This window comes from Dasypus novemcinctus, chromosome 11 (assembly GCF_030445035.2).
Source record: "Dasypus novemcinctus isolate mDasNov1 chromosome 11, mDasNov1.1.hap2, whole genome shotgun sequence".
NCBI lineage: Eukaryota > Metazoa > Chordata > Mammalia > Cingulata > Dasypodidae > Dasypus > Dasypus novemcinctus.
The window spans coordinates 98815260-98829199 of record NC_080683.1 but is presented as its reverse complement, the minus strand read 5'-3'; the positions used below and the strand labels follow the sequence as shown (position 1 = coordinate 98829199).

Sequence of the window (13940 nt, the reverse complement as noted above, 5' to 3'; positions counted from 1 at the left end):
ATCCAAAAAAATCACAAGTCTATGTCTTATTAAGTTCTCCTAAAATCTTTATTTACTTTTCTATTCCTTGCCACTTGTCAATACTAATCCTTAAAAAAAGAGAGAGAAGTGGAAAAGAAATGCTGCAATAAACTCTTGATCATGTACAGAAATTATTGCTACTATAGCTTACTGCAAAGAATGTTACACAATATGTCCTATGAACTTTGATCATGAAAAATCAGAAGAATAAAAATCTTTAGTGATATAAGCCTTACAATCAATTGTATAAAACACCCACATGGCAATATTAGACAGTTTAAGCACACAATATCCATAGTTGACAAAATGTCCCACTGACCAGCATTCATTTAAATACATCTTTATAGAAGGGAGAAAAAAGGAGATAGTATTAGCTTTCCAAGACTTTTCAAAAAAAGGATTCTCATGTTCTGTAGATCTAAATAGAAACAACAACAAAGAAAAATGCCCCCCAAACCCAAAACCAGTGTAGGTAAGGGTGTTACCAGAGAGTTAAACATGCCAAAAGATGTATCATGCGAATTTAAACCTACAGCCAAGATACTGCATACCTTGTAGTTGTTAATGTGATTATCAATCAGTTTGGTAATTACTATGAGCCTTATCTGAAAGTTAAATGAAGTGATACAGCATAATAGAGCACCAATATGTTAAAAAACTATAGTGCATAAATAAATCCAAATCAGTGGCAATTTCTGTATAAAGCAATGTATTCACTGTCAGTGGTAAAGTTTGCCCAGTCAAATTGTTTAAGTTATTGGGTTGGGCATTTTGCAAATTTTTATAAGTATCTATAAAATTCATTTTTTTCTGCAAAGAGGCATAAGTTTTATTAGTAAGATCAAATTGGTACATAAGTAGATAAGGGAAAAGAGTCAGTGAATGTTATTTCACTTTAAAAGATGTTTAGGGAAAAAAGTCTAAAAAATACTTGCCATTTTTCTAGCAAGAACAAAACAAAACAAGCCCCAAATAAACAACCAAGCAACCCTAAAACCACATTACACAGATGGATCATCATACCTTCATCTGGTTTAACTTGCACATCTAGTTTAACTGGGATGCTTTTCAACTTTCAAAATTGTGATATGTGAAGATGTAACTTTAATGGAAAATTTTGAATTTGGATTTAATTTTGTTGAGTATATTAACACTATACTTATTACAATACAGGGTAGCACATCTTTCTATGAGAAAAAAATTAAGAACCTTTACCATTCTCCTTAAGTTAAAGGTGTGACATCATAAAGGGTGTAAAATGGCTGGATGGTTTTACAGTATGCTTTTATATATTATGAAGTATATCTTACGATGGTTTCTTTATAGAGTTTCTTCACCTTCTCTTTGGTGGATAAGCTGTTATAGGGGGAGTGACAGGACATCCAGAATTCAGTCCACCATACTGGTACTTAGCTTTCTTTTCAGATGGCTTCAAAGATGTAATGAGCACATCAAAGTTTCATCCATGCTCATCCTTCCACTGGCATTGTCAAATTCACCACAGTAATTTGGGGTTGATCAGCTTGACCAATCAAGTCCAGATCATGAGGATTCAGAAATTTATTTACGGCATCAGCTCCAACAGCAAAGGAAACACCACGATCATTTTCTCCCCAACCTTGTACATTCTTATCTGGGTCAGACCACAGCAAATCACAAAGCAAACCTGTATTAGGGACAACAGTGGGTCTCATAATTCTCCGAATCTGCTCCACTGATTGCAGGTCTGGTGACAGTCCTCCTTGTCAACAGATCTTCTCATCCACAATGGCTGCTCTAGGCAGACAGTTAAAACAATCAGTGAAGGTCTTCCACAATTTAATATTAAACCTTCGTTTGCATTCATCATAGAATCCATAAATGCAATTGATGCTAGCACACTCATGGTTTCCTCTTAAGAGAAAGAAGTTCTCTGGATATTTGATTTTATAAGTCAATAGCAAACAAATGGTTTCCAAAGACTACTTTCCTCTGTCCACATAATTTCCTAAGAAAAGATTGTTGGCTTCTGGTGGGAAACTTACATATTCAAATAATTACAGTAAATCCGCGTACTGTCCATGAATAGCCCCACAAATTTCCATCGGGGCTTCCAATTCCAAAAGAATAGACTGGCCGAAAAAGATCTCCCAAGACTTGATACATAAGCCCCTAACTTCTGCTTCAGTCATCTGCACAATCTTTCCTGAACCACATCCTAGTACCTCCAGCAAGTGGGTGACGAGACCGTCCACGTTCTGCTCCCCGTCAGTCATTCTGTCGGCACCAGGCTCTCGCTCCCGGCAGCGGGAACAAGGGCTTCTTGGAGAAGCCTGCGGTGACTGCTCGGACTTCTCTCACCCGCGAACCACACGGACCTTGGGACATTCGACCCTGGCCTACTCCCGCCCTCTCCCCTCCCAGCCTTGCGAGAGCGCGCACCCTCGGAGGCACTTGGGATCAGCGGATAGATCAACCAGCAATGTGCTTTTTAAAGCAAACCACTTAAAGCCCTATCAGATAAAAGCTGTTAGAAATCTGTTTTTACCCATATTTTTCTTTGTGTTCATGTAACAATTTACTGATACACATATATAGGTTACATACACACATATGAGTTTTGTTTAACAAAAAACCTAGGCTCATGCACACGGTCTTGTGGATCTTGCTTTGTGTATCCAAGAATACTTCATGGAAATTCTACAGGTTAACTGATAGGGCTTTAAGTGGGGCACGTTCCTCCCACCACCCCTATCCCGGGAAACCTAACTCTTCCTATGCATAACATTCAAAGTCTTCATAAAGTACTCAGTCTTGATTTCTGGGTCACTTCCCACCCCTGCTCCATACTTGATGACTATACCAAGAATAGCTCTGCCTTGACTCCATCTTTCTCTGAGTCTATTCAAAATTTACCTCCAATCGTGGCTTATCTGTCAATACACCCTTCTTTCCTTCCATCTTGCAGAAATCATCATGAACTTTGGTCTTTCAATTATCCTCCAAACTCCTATCCTCAAAGCAGTATGGATTAATTGTTTGTACCCATTTACTATTATTTTGATGACATTTTGGGAAAAAGGGAAGATACATGTGATAAGAAAACGTCTTTTATTGGAAACAGAACAGATGGGGTCAAGTGCTGAACAGAGCAAGAGTGGAGGTGAGGAGATTCCATGAGTGGCCACTATAGCAATTCAAGACAAAATATTTTCTTTCTAGGTTTTTCTTTGGGAAAAAAAGTTTTTCTTTAGTATCCCAAAGGGGAGGAATAAAACAGTAAAAAAATTAGAAATAATAATTTACTCAAACCTTAACAGTGCATTTTTATCTTTGTGTTTTTATCATTAGATTCATCAATGAATTTTAAAAATGGAATCACCTCCCCTCCTCAGTTGAAAACGTTACTGCTGATACTATTAAAAGTACATTTAAAAAAAATGAGGTACCCAGGATTGAACCCAGGACCTCGTACATGGGAAGCAGGTACTCAAGCCACTGAGCAATACCTGTTCCTCTTCCCCACCTTTTTAAAAGGAAAAAGTATATGTTTTTAATATCAGAGATAATATAATTATCTCAAACTTCTGTTTTGACAGTATTTTCTATGGCATTTACCTACTTTCCTGCAATTGTACCAGTCAGATTCAGATTGGTACATTTAATGGAAAGAAATCCTTTCCTGCTCCCTCAAGAAAGAACCACCAATCAATGAAATCTAAAAGGAAAAGATAAAAACTTCAAAAACTTTGGCTTGATAGAATGGGCACTCAGTTAGGGCCCAGCTGAAAATATATTCAAAAGGCTTCATATTCAATCAGAACCTGAACTTTACCTATAACTACCACTTATAAAAGGGAATGCCTATTTCTTTTGGCTATTTAGTCCAATTTCATGCACGCACAATAGGTATTTGAAGAAAGAACGGACAAATCCAAACTAATGAGTTTTTGTGGAGCTGTAAATCTGCACAGTGGTCAAAAGCTATTACTACGTTTTTGTTCTGAAGCGGCTCATACCACTTTTACTCTTGGCAGCCACTGCTTGAAATAATTACTGACATTATTGTTACAAGATCCTGAATTTAATAGATCTAGGTTTATGTTGCCATCCATCACTGTGCAAACATTATCTGTCTTCTCTGCTGTTACTAAAAGTTTTTTTCTGAAATGGTTTTGAGTATTTTTACTGACCCAGCAATACATTTTAATTATGAGAAAATACCACGCAAAAATTCTACCTCTCTGAGTTTTATGTATATATAGTAATTCCATTAGTAGAAAATTATTATTATTTTATTTTTACCCAAACTTGAGAACAATAGATGCTAGTTTGCTCCATACAACACCTCATCTTAGTCTCTCAGGTATCACATGATCTTATAACAATAAATCATTACACTTAATAAATACCTTGGTTCAATAAATATTTCTCTGCTCATCTTAAAATGTAAGTTGTTACATGACTTTGTTCTGGATTTGACTGTGACCCTTTTCTGTTGCTCATGTATGTGTAAGTTGGCTTTTTCTGAACACTTCATATGCAAGTGTGGGCAGGACACTCCTAGCTTCGCGGTTTGCTTGCTCCCTCTTCTGTGGCACTTTCTGAGATGTCTCCTTTGCTCTCTGTTCCCATTTCTATCTTTACTGTCTCTTTTCTTAGGCACTCATGTCCCCGTCTTGCTCAATTGAGATTGTAGCCTGAGCAGATTCTCCTCTGTGTAGGGTTGTGTCCTTGACAAGAGCTTCGGTTGGTTAGTTTCAAAAGCTCATACAGCCCATGGACTTAGTAGCAATGCCTCAATATTTTTTCAACAATTGTAACAAATGTACCATATACATGGTAGGGGAGGATGTGGGGGTGGAGGGGCGTAATGGGAATTCTGTGTATTTTCTATGTGGCTTTTCTGTAACCTAAAGTGCCTTGAAATATAAAGGGGGAAAAAAAGACATGAGGGGTAGGGGACATTCAGAAGAAATTGTCAATATACATAAAAGAAAACAGGACTTATGGTGTTAAAAGGCACAATGCAAAAATAATTTTAAGTTCATACAGCCATTGGGTTCCAGCACCACTTGACCTCTCTCTGTACCCACCCTGCTCTCTCTCTCCCTTGAGCTCTTCCATAGGTTTGTCTACTATTCTTAGATTGGCCTGAGCTTCCCATGTTGAGTAGAGACCCTGTTTTAGAGGTGAGGACCTGTCAGCTTTTCAATCTCTGGGATTCTCAAGAGTCTTTTTGCCTTTCCTCTCCTTCCAGTTTGGCACTTTGCCGATGCAACATGTCTTGTTAGTGTTGGCGTTTGGCCCCAGCTACTTGTATTTTGGAATCTATGGAGATGCTGACATATAATTTAGTTTTTAGTTTTTGTCTGTGGGATTTTTATACTTTACTATCTCACTCTGTTTTTGTGGTAAGCTTGGGGACTTTCCCCAACAAACTAGGCTGCCATAGCAGTGCAGTCTTTCTCCAACATCTCTATTTCTTCTCGACTTCTGCTTTGTTAAATTGTATTTCTCTATGAATTTTTCCATTTCATTTTGTTGAGAAATATAACACACCTATAGAATGTATACAAAACAAAATGTACAGCTTGGTGAATTTTCACAAAGTGAAACTCTGTGCAACTATAGGCCAGTTCTAGAAATAAAATTAGTATTTTCTAATTTCTACTTTGACTTCCTTATTGGCCTCTGGGTCAATTAGAAGTGTGTTATTTAATTTCCAAATATTTGAGTATTTTCCAAATGTCTTTCTGTTATTGATTTCTAGTTTAATTCCATTATGATCAGAGAACATCCTTTGTAGGATGTAATCATTTTAAATTTAAGTCTTTTATTACAGCTTAGGATATGGGCTATTTTGGGGACTGTTTCATGTAAACCATAAGAGGCTCTGCTGTTCCTGGGCTCCCTATGTAATTCCTTTTTTATATTTGTCCATCCTTCCACCAGTGCCACATTGACCTAATTATTATACCATTATAAATTTGATAGAGAAGACAGAAAATCATTTCATCCCATTTGTTCTCCATCTTTAACAGTTTCTTGGGTATTTTTAATTCTTTGTATTAATTCATATACAAAAAAAAATTCATATACATATTTTAGAATCAGTTTATTAATTCTACCCCACCTCCCCCACATGAAAATCTGATAGGATTTTGTTTGACATTGCATTGGATTTCATCAATAAATTTGGGGAGAAGTGAAATCTGTATAATATCAAATCTTCACATACTTTTAACAAGATTAGAAGTTTAACATTTTCTAAATATTTTCAATTCTTCCTTATTCTCTCCCAAATGCTCACAATTTTAGTTGGATTTTCATTCTGGGTTATTATTATTATATTTTTTCTTTTTTTTGGTGAGGAATTGTCCATTTTAAAAAAAAAAAACCAATGAATTTACTAAGTTGTCTTTAAACCCTTACTACTTATGTCTTACATTATCTCCGTGATATGTTTATTTAATACTTTCTCCAGAAGTGTTTCCTATGTGAGCTTTTATGTAGTATAACTTGAGGCTTAAGTATCGGAGTATATGTTTAAAATTATATTTTGGGGGAGCGGATATAGCTCAGTTTTTGAGTACCTGCTTCCCATGTACGAGGTCCTGGGTTCAATCCCCAGTACCTCCAAAAAGTAAAATAAATACGTCTATGAAATTCAACCTAAAAAAATTATGTTCTCTAAAATGTCAATTTGGAAGGATAAAAAATTCTAGATTCTAAGTTCTGTCCCTTCAATTCTTAAAAAAATATTACTCCATTGTCTGCTTATATAGAGTTTTACTATGAAGGAAGCTGCTATTGGTCTGATTCTTCTCCCTGCTAGCTCTTTCTCTCTAGACTTTAAAAATATTCGTTTTTCATAGTACTATACTTTACTATAATGTGTTTAGGTGAGTTTTTTCTTATCTCTTCTGTTTACCACTCTCCACCCTTTCTTTCTGAGGTCATTCATCTTTCTTTAAATCTGTACTATTTGATTCCATTATTTTTTATTAGTCTCTCCTCTCCATTACATTTTTTTCCAATACAAATTTTATTAGCAGGATTTTGGCACTTCTACTTCTATACTCTTTGTTTTTTAACTTATTCTACTATTTTCATTTTTTCTAATTCTCTTTGTATCATTCTGAACAAATTCCTTAGATTGATCTAACTCACTAATTTATTCTTCTGCATTATCCATTCTACTATTGTTATCCTATTTATTATATTCTTTATTTAAATTATACCTAATATTCCCAATTTGTTCATTCTTAATATTTAATCTTTGTTGTATTGACAATATATTCATTTATTTCCTTTATTATGATCATTTTTCAGTCCTTCTTGATGGATCAGATTCTTTCTAGAAATGGTGATCAATCATTGAGCCAGTTATCAATTTCTTGCATCTCAGCTCCAAATTCACCCTTTATTGTATCATCTGTAAAAATTTAGTTGGATCTTTTAAATATTTTTCCTTTGCTGCTTTATGATTTTAATTTAGCCAATAGAGAACACCAGAGAGATATTGCAGAAAAAAGTAGTTTTGCATGATGGATGTTCTCTAAATGGACCACTACAGCACAGGTGGTTTCTCCAGTGCCCAGCCCTTTGGCTAGTTTCATAGCAGAGTGAGACACTTCCCCAAGAACAGTTTTCTCCACACATTTGAGTGCAGATTTTGAACAAGTTTGGGAGTAGATTCCCAGCAGGTTTTGTCAGAGCAGCCTCACAGTGACTTCTCTGCCATCCAAAGAACTAGAGCTGTGCCCTCTTCTGCATTGTCTGGTTCTCAGCCCTGGGGGCTCTTCCTTGATGCTCTATCTCAGGTATTCTTTATACCTACTACACCTAGGTTATATAGAATTCTCTTTGCTTCTTACTGACCCATCCTTTGTTACTCCAACCCTCTAATACAATGACCAGTTCTTTACCTTTCCCTGTTCTCAGTATGTGCTTTGGGCCCTGACTAATACAATTACTATATTGAGGGGAAACGGACTTGGCCCAGTGGTTAGGGCGTCCATCTACCACATGGGAGGTCCGCGGTTCAAACCCTGGGCCTCCTTGACCGGTGTGGAGCTGGCCCATGCGCAGTGCTGATGCGCACAAGGAGTGCCCTGCCACGCAGGGGTGTCCCCCGCGCAGGGGAGCCCCAGGCGCAAGGAGTGCGCCCATAAGGAGAGCCGCCCAGCGTGAAAGAAAGTGCAGCCTGCCCAGGAATGGCGCCACCCACACTTCCCCTGCCGCTGATGACAACAGAAGCAGACAAAGAAACAAGATGCAGCAAATAGACACAGAGAACAGACAACCGGGGGGGGGGGGGGGGGAATTAAAAAAAAAAAAAATCTTAAAAAAAAAACCAAAACAACCAATTACTATATTGAAGAATCCATGACAGGGTGGAGATACAAGTGTACCTGCATGGTACAAGAGATGGCATTTAGTGGATAATGACGGTCCTCCGTCCAGATCCCCTAGTGTCTCCCAGCCTTGGTGGGTTTTAATATCCACAACCAGTACCTACAGCTCTTTTTCAAAGGACTGCTGGTGCTCACTGAACCCCCTTCCCCATAAGGCACCAGAAGAGCCTGCAAATGGCTTCTCCCCTCTTCCTTCTTCCCTATAACCAGTATGAGAGTATAATGGTCTGCTCCCTTTTCTTGAGTCCAGAAAACACTGAGGTGTAGCATACCCTAGATTTCCCTTCAAGGGATCAAATTGGAATTACAATCTGCAGTACTTTGCTTGACACATACACTTGCTGCTCTCTACTCTCTTAACCAATTTTATCTGGGAATCCACTTGCACAAGAATCCTCATCTCAGGTTCTGCTTCTACAGAATCTGTCTCTAAGATACTTAGTCTTATTTCTATTTGAGATAGTATATGCTTCTATTTGAGACAGTTTATACTGTTCAATTTGTCTTTTTCTTTTGAGATCATTACACTTAGTACAGTCTTGGCTTGGACTGGAGATAATGACTTTTATGTATGGTGAAGTATTAATAAATTGGAGAAGGATCAAGGCCAGATGCTATTCTATATCACCCTTGGTAAGAGCAAGGACAAGGAGGTAAGCAGGAATAGGATAATTGCTGGGTATATATCCAGAAGAATTGAAAGCAGGGACATGAACAGATATGTGCACACCAATGTTCAATGCAGCTTTAATCACTGTTGCCAAAAGTTGAAAGCTGCTCAAATGTCTGTCAACAGATGAATGGATAAGCAAAATGTAGTATATACATACAATGGAGTATTAGTCAGATGTAAGCAGGAATGAGGTATTGACACACAGACAACATGGATGAATCTTGAAGACCTTATATTGAGTGAAGTAAGCCAGTCACTAAAGGACAAATATTGAAGGACCTCACTGATAGGACCTAAGCCTACTGAGCAGACTCACAGAGCTAGAGTCTGAAAGATAAGATATCAGGAGACAGAAAGGGAGTAGAGTGTGGTGAGCTGATGTTCAATAGGGGCAAAACCCATGATAAGGTGGAAGGGGATGGTTTGGCAGTGGATGGGGGTGATGATGGTGCAGAGATGTGAGTGGATTAGACAGTGCCGAAATGTGAGGTTGAGCAGGGTGATGGGTTGGGTTGGACTATTCATGAAACTCGGGGGAGGACTGGAGGAATGAACAGATGAACTCTGGGGATTTGTAGGTCTGTGGTTGAAACTACAATGGTGGGAATGTTCTTTTGGCAGATATGGCAAGGGAGGGTCACTGGTGCAGGGCATCAGTGTTGGAGGGTTATGAGGGAAAGGATGCACCTGGGCATGCTTCTATGGAATATGAATGTGTTCATCTTGTCATAGTGTGTTATCTCAGCAAGTGGAGACCCACAAAATAAACAAGAAAATACCAAACTCCCATCCTGGGGAGTCCTGCTACATTCTCAAATAGAAGGACAAAAAACCCTTGAGTATATAGGCAGTACAAAGTAAAAGAAAACAGACCAATATGTCAGGTCCTCAATGTTAATGCATGTAACTAGGAACCTTATTCTTTAAACACTGAAACTTAGTGGTTGCCATAGGTTCTGAGGGGAGAGGAAGGGAAGAATGGGTGGAGCATACGGCATTTCTGGGGCATTGGAATTGTTCAGCATGATCTTGCAATGATGGATACAGACCATTTTGTATACATTTTGTCAGAATTTATAAAAGGGTACAGTGCAAAATTTAAACCATAATGTAAACCATTCATCGTGGTTAGCAGTAGTGTTTCAGTATTTGTTTATCAGTTGTAATAAATATACTATACTCATGTAGGAAATTATTGGTAGGGTAGGATGAATGGCAGGGGTGTACATGAGAATCCCCTGTATTTTCTATGTGACTTTCTATAATGTAAAGTTTCCTGAAAAGTAAAGTGAAAAAAAAAGCACTAGGGCAACATACAGAATAAATTGTCAATGTACATAAAAGATAGGTCATGAAAGGCACAATGTGCAAAAATTTTTTTTAATTTAAAATTTTAAAATTTATTTTATTATTTTTTTGTTTGCTTTGTTTAGGGGAAAGTTTTGGATTGCAGAAGGATGGCAGTTGTGACAGGGGAGGATCACTTGTATGAGGTATCAATGCTGGCAGATACTTGGGGAATGCCTCTATGGAATATGATTGTGTTCCTATAGGTATGGTGTGTTGCCTTGGTGGGTGGCAAACGACACAATAACCTAAAGAATATTGAATTCCCATCCTGTGGAGTCCTGCTACATTCTCTCATAGAATAGCAAGAATCTCTAGAGTATATGGGCAGTGCCCAGCAAAGGAAGACAGACCAATATGCCAGGCCCTTGATATTGATGCTTGTACTTATGAACCTTGTTCTTGTGAAATTGAAACTTAGCCTGGTAATATATATTGCATAGAGTTACTTCCTGAAAACCTCCTTGTTGCTCAAATATGGCCTCTCTCTAAGCCAAACTCAGCATATAAACTCACCACCTTCTGCCCAGCATAGGTCATGACTCCCAGAGATGAATCTCCCTGGTACTGAGAGATAATTACCAAGCACCAACTAGTGATGCATTTGGAAAAAGACCTTAACCAAAAGAGGGAAACGTTAAATACAAGTGAATTTTTATGGCTGAGAAATTTCAAAGTGAGTTGGGAAGTCATTTCAGAGGATACACTTATGCATGTCTCAGAAGGATCTCACTGCCATAGTAAACAGTGCCTCAAGCAAGGGTGCTCTCGAGGTCTCTAAAGACATCTAGACACTATAGGCAGGGCAGATAACCCCAGGAAATTTGCACCCTGTACGTGGGTCTTCCCATGGAATATGATAACCTATCTCCCCAATATATCAGAGTTAGATACATTTATAGTTTTCCTACACATGGTTCTTCTGCACTTTTTTTCAACCTAAAATTAGCACTATACCATTAAATATATGTGCCCGAGATTTAAATCTTTGTGTTCTTCATATGCTGGCTGAGCTCTGAATCTCAACAGAGTTGCAGCCAAAACCTACTCTCCAGTTCATCAGACTCACCCAGGACAACTAATAAAAGGATGATGATGGACAATGCCCATCCCAAAAAACGGAGAGTATCTACAACTACAAGCAAGAAAGTTCCATCCATCTGCCCCATGAGATCTAAGGCCCCTCTCAACTGGAAACAGAATGGACATCACCATTCCCAAATCCTTAAACCCAAGAAATGAACAAACATAAGGAGTCATGGCAACTATGGACTAAAGTGGACTTATTATTATTCTAGTAATGGAAGTACTTGTAACATTGATAAAAACATAGTGGTCACCAGAGGTTCTGAGGGGAGGAAGAGGGAAGAATAGGTATAACATGCAGCAATTTGGGGACATTGAAAATGCTCTGCATAATATTGCAATGACAGTCACAAGCTGTTATACATTTTGTCAAAACCTATAAAATTGCGCAGTGCAAAGTGAAAACCATAATGTAAACTATAGACCATAGTTAGTAGCAATGCTTCAATATGTGTTCATCAATTGTAACGAATGTACCATATTAATAAAAGATGTTGTTAATGGGGGAGAGGGTGGGAGAGGGAAGAGGTGAGATATATGGGAATTCCCTTTATTTTTCAATGTAACATTTATGCAATCTAAAGTTTCTTTAAAAATAAACAAAGAAAAAGACATAGGCATAAGATCCTAGGTATGGTAGATTGAATTATGTACCTCAATAAGGATGTGTTCTTAATCTTAATCTGTGTCCCTGTAAGTGTGAACCCTTTGTAAATATGAATATTTGAAGGTATTGTTTTTTAGTTAAGGTGTAGCCCAACTGTATTCAGGTGACTCTGAATCCTGATTACTGGAGACCTTATGAAAACAAGTCAGGAAAAGCCACAGGAGGAAACCAAGGACATTGATGCAATGCGAGGCAGAGATGAAAACCAAGGAACCTCTAGTATTGCTGCAAGCCAGCACAAGAACACTACTGTCCTCAGGTAAAAAGCATAACCTTGCTGACATCTTGGAATTGGACTTCTAGCATCGGAAACCATGAGATAGTAAATGCTTGTTATTGAAACCAACGCATTGTGTGATATTTGTCATAGCAGATTGTCAAACTAAGACACTAGGTTCCACTAAACAATGGGTAATCTTTGCTGTTTCTTTCTCCACCAAGCAGCTACTCAGGTCAAGTTTCTTCCTTTAAACCTGTGGAAGAAACAGTACTGGGAAGAGGTAGTCCTTCAAGTTTGTAATCTAAGAGCACCAGGATTTTGGAAATGGAGATTGTCAATTCAAATTGTAGTTTTAATTACCATCTCACCCAAGTAGAGTTTTTGCACAGTTTTGTGTTATTCTCATGAACATCTTCAACAATGAGTGATCATTCCCTCTAATTTCTATAGTGGGGACATAGGAATGGTCCCAATCAAAACAATGTCAGGGAGAGACAAGATTAAAGCTTAAAAGATGTTTTTCTAATATCTTTCCTTATTGCTGCCATCAGCCAAACTCTGGCTACTCTGTAGTTCAAGTCACTTTCTAGCTCCCCAGGATTTTTTAATGGATTTTTCTTCTATTTTCTGGATACCTTGCTTTCCTCTATGGTTTCTCTAGGTTGACTTTGAGGAAAAGAGCCAACATCTAGTGCTTACTTTTTATTCTGGCAAGAACAAAGCACCTGCTTATTTCTTAAAAATACAATGAATAATTGTGAACTTAAAATATCTAAAGAACTATACTGGGTCTATTAGGTTAGAACTAAAAGAGAACAAAAGTCAGGTCACAAACCAAATAGTCTGTTATTTTAAAGATCTAATATGTTGGAAATGTAAAAATATATTATTTATCTGCTGAGTTTGCCTTAGAGAGGGGCCACATTTCAGCAAAAAGGAGGCTCTCAGGAGTAACTCTTAGGCGCCCCGTAATACTAGGTTAAGTTTCAATTTCAAAAGTAAAATTTCCAAAGTACAGCCATTACTATTAGGGGCCCATCAGTGGTACATCCTCCTTCACTAGTCACTGCTCTTGTACTTGGGGAATTCTTGCTGTCCCAATAAAGAATATAGCAGGGTTCCCAGGATGGGAATTAGATACTCTGTTGGTTGTTATATGAATCTCCACCCACTGTGATAGTATCCTATGAAGACTTGAACACATTCCTATCCTTACAGGTATGCCCTAGGTGAACCTCCTCCCAAGCAACCCCAATCTCTGACACCCTGCACCAAGGATCCTTCCCTGCCGCAGTTGTAACCCTACTGTGATCCAAAACTTCTTCAAAATTGAAGCTACCAAAATAACTAAATACAATTAATAGGAAAATGACATAATAATGACAGCTTTAAAAATAATGAATAAAATACAAAAAATTTGAAAAAATGTTTGGAAAAAATATAAAATTAAACTTTTTTTGACATTATGTCTTTCATCATTGTAAGATCTGTTGTCTTGTATGTACCATGATATTTTTTGATTTATTC

At 37.7% G+C, this 13940-nt stretch overlaps 1 pseudogene; it reads right to left on the bottom strand.

Annotated features, from left to right (window-relative positions):
- Positions 1-1354: 1354 nt before the first annotated feature.
- Positions 1355-2276, bottom strand: LOC101423534 (serine/threonine-protein phosphatase PP1-beta catalytic subunit pseudogene; annotated as a pseudogene).
- Between the last annotated feature and the right edge of the window lie 11664 nt (positions 2277-13940).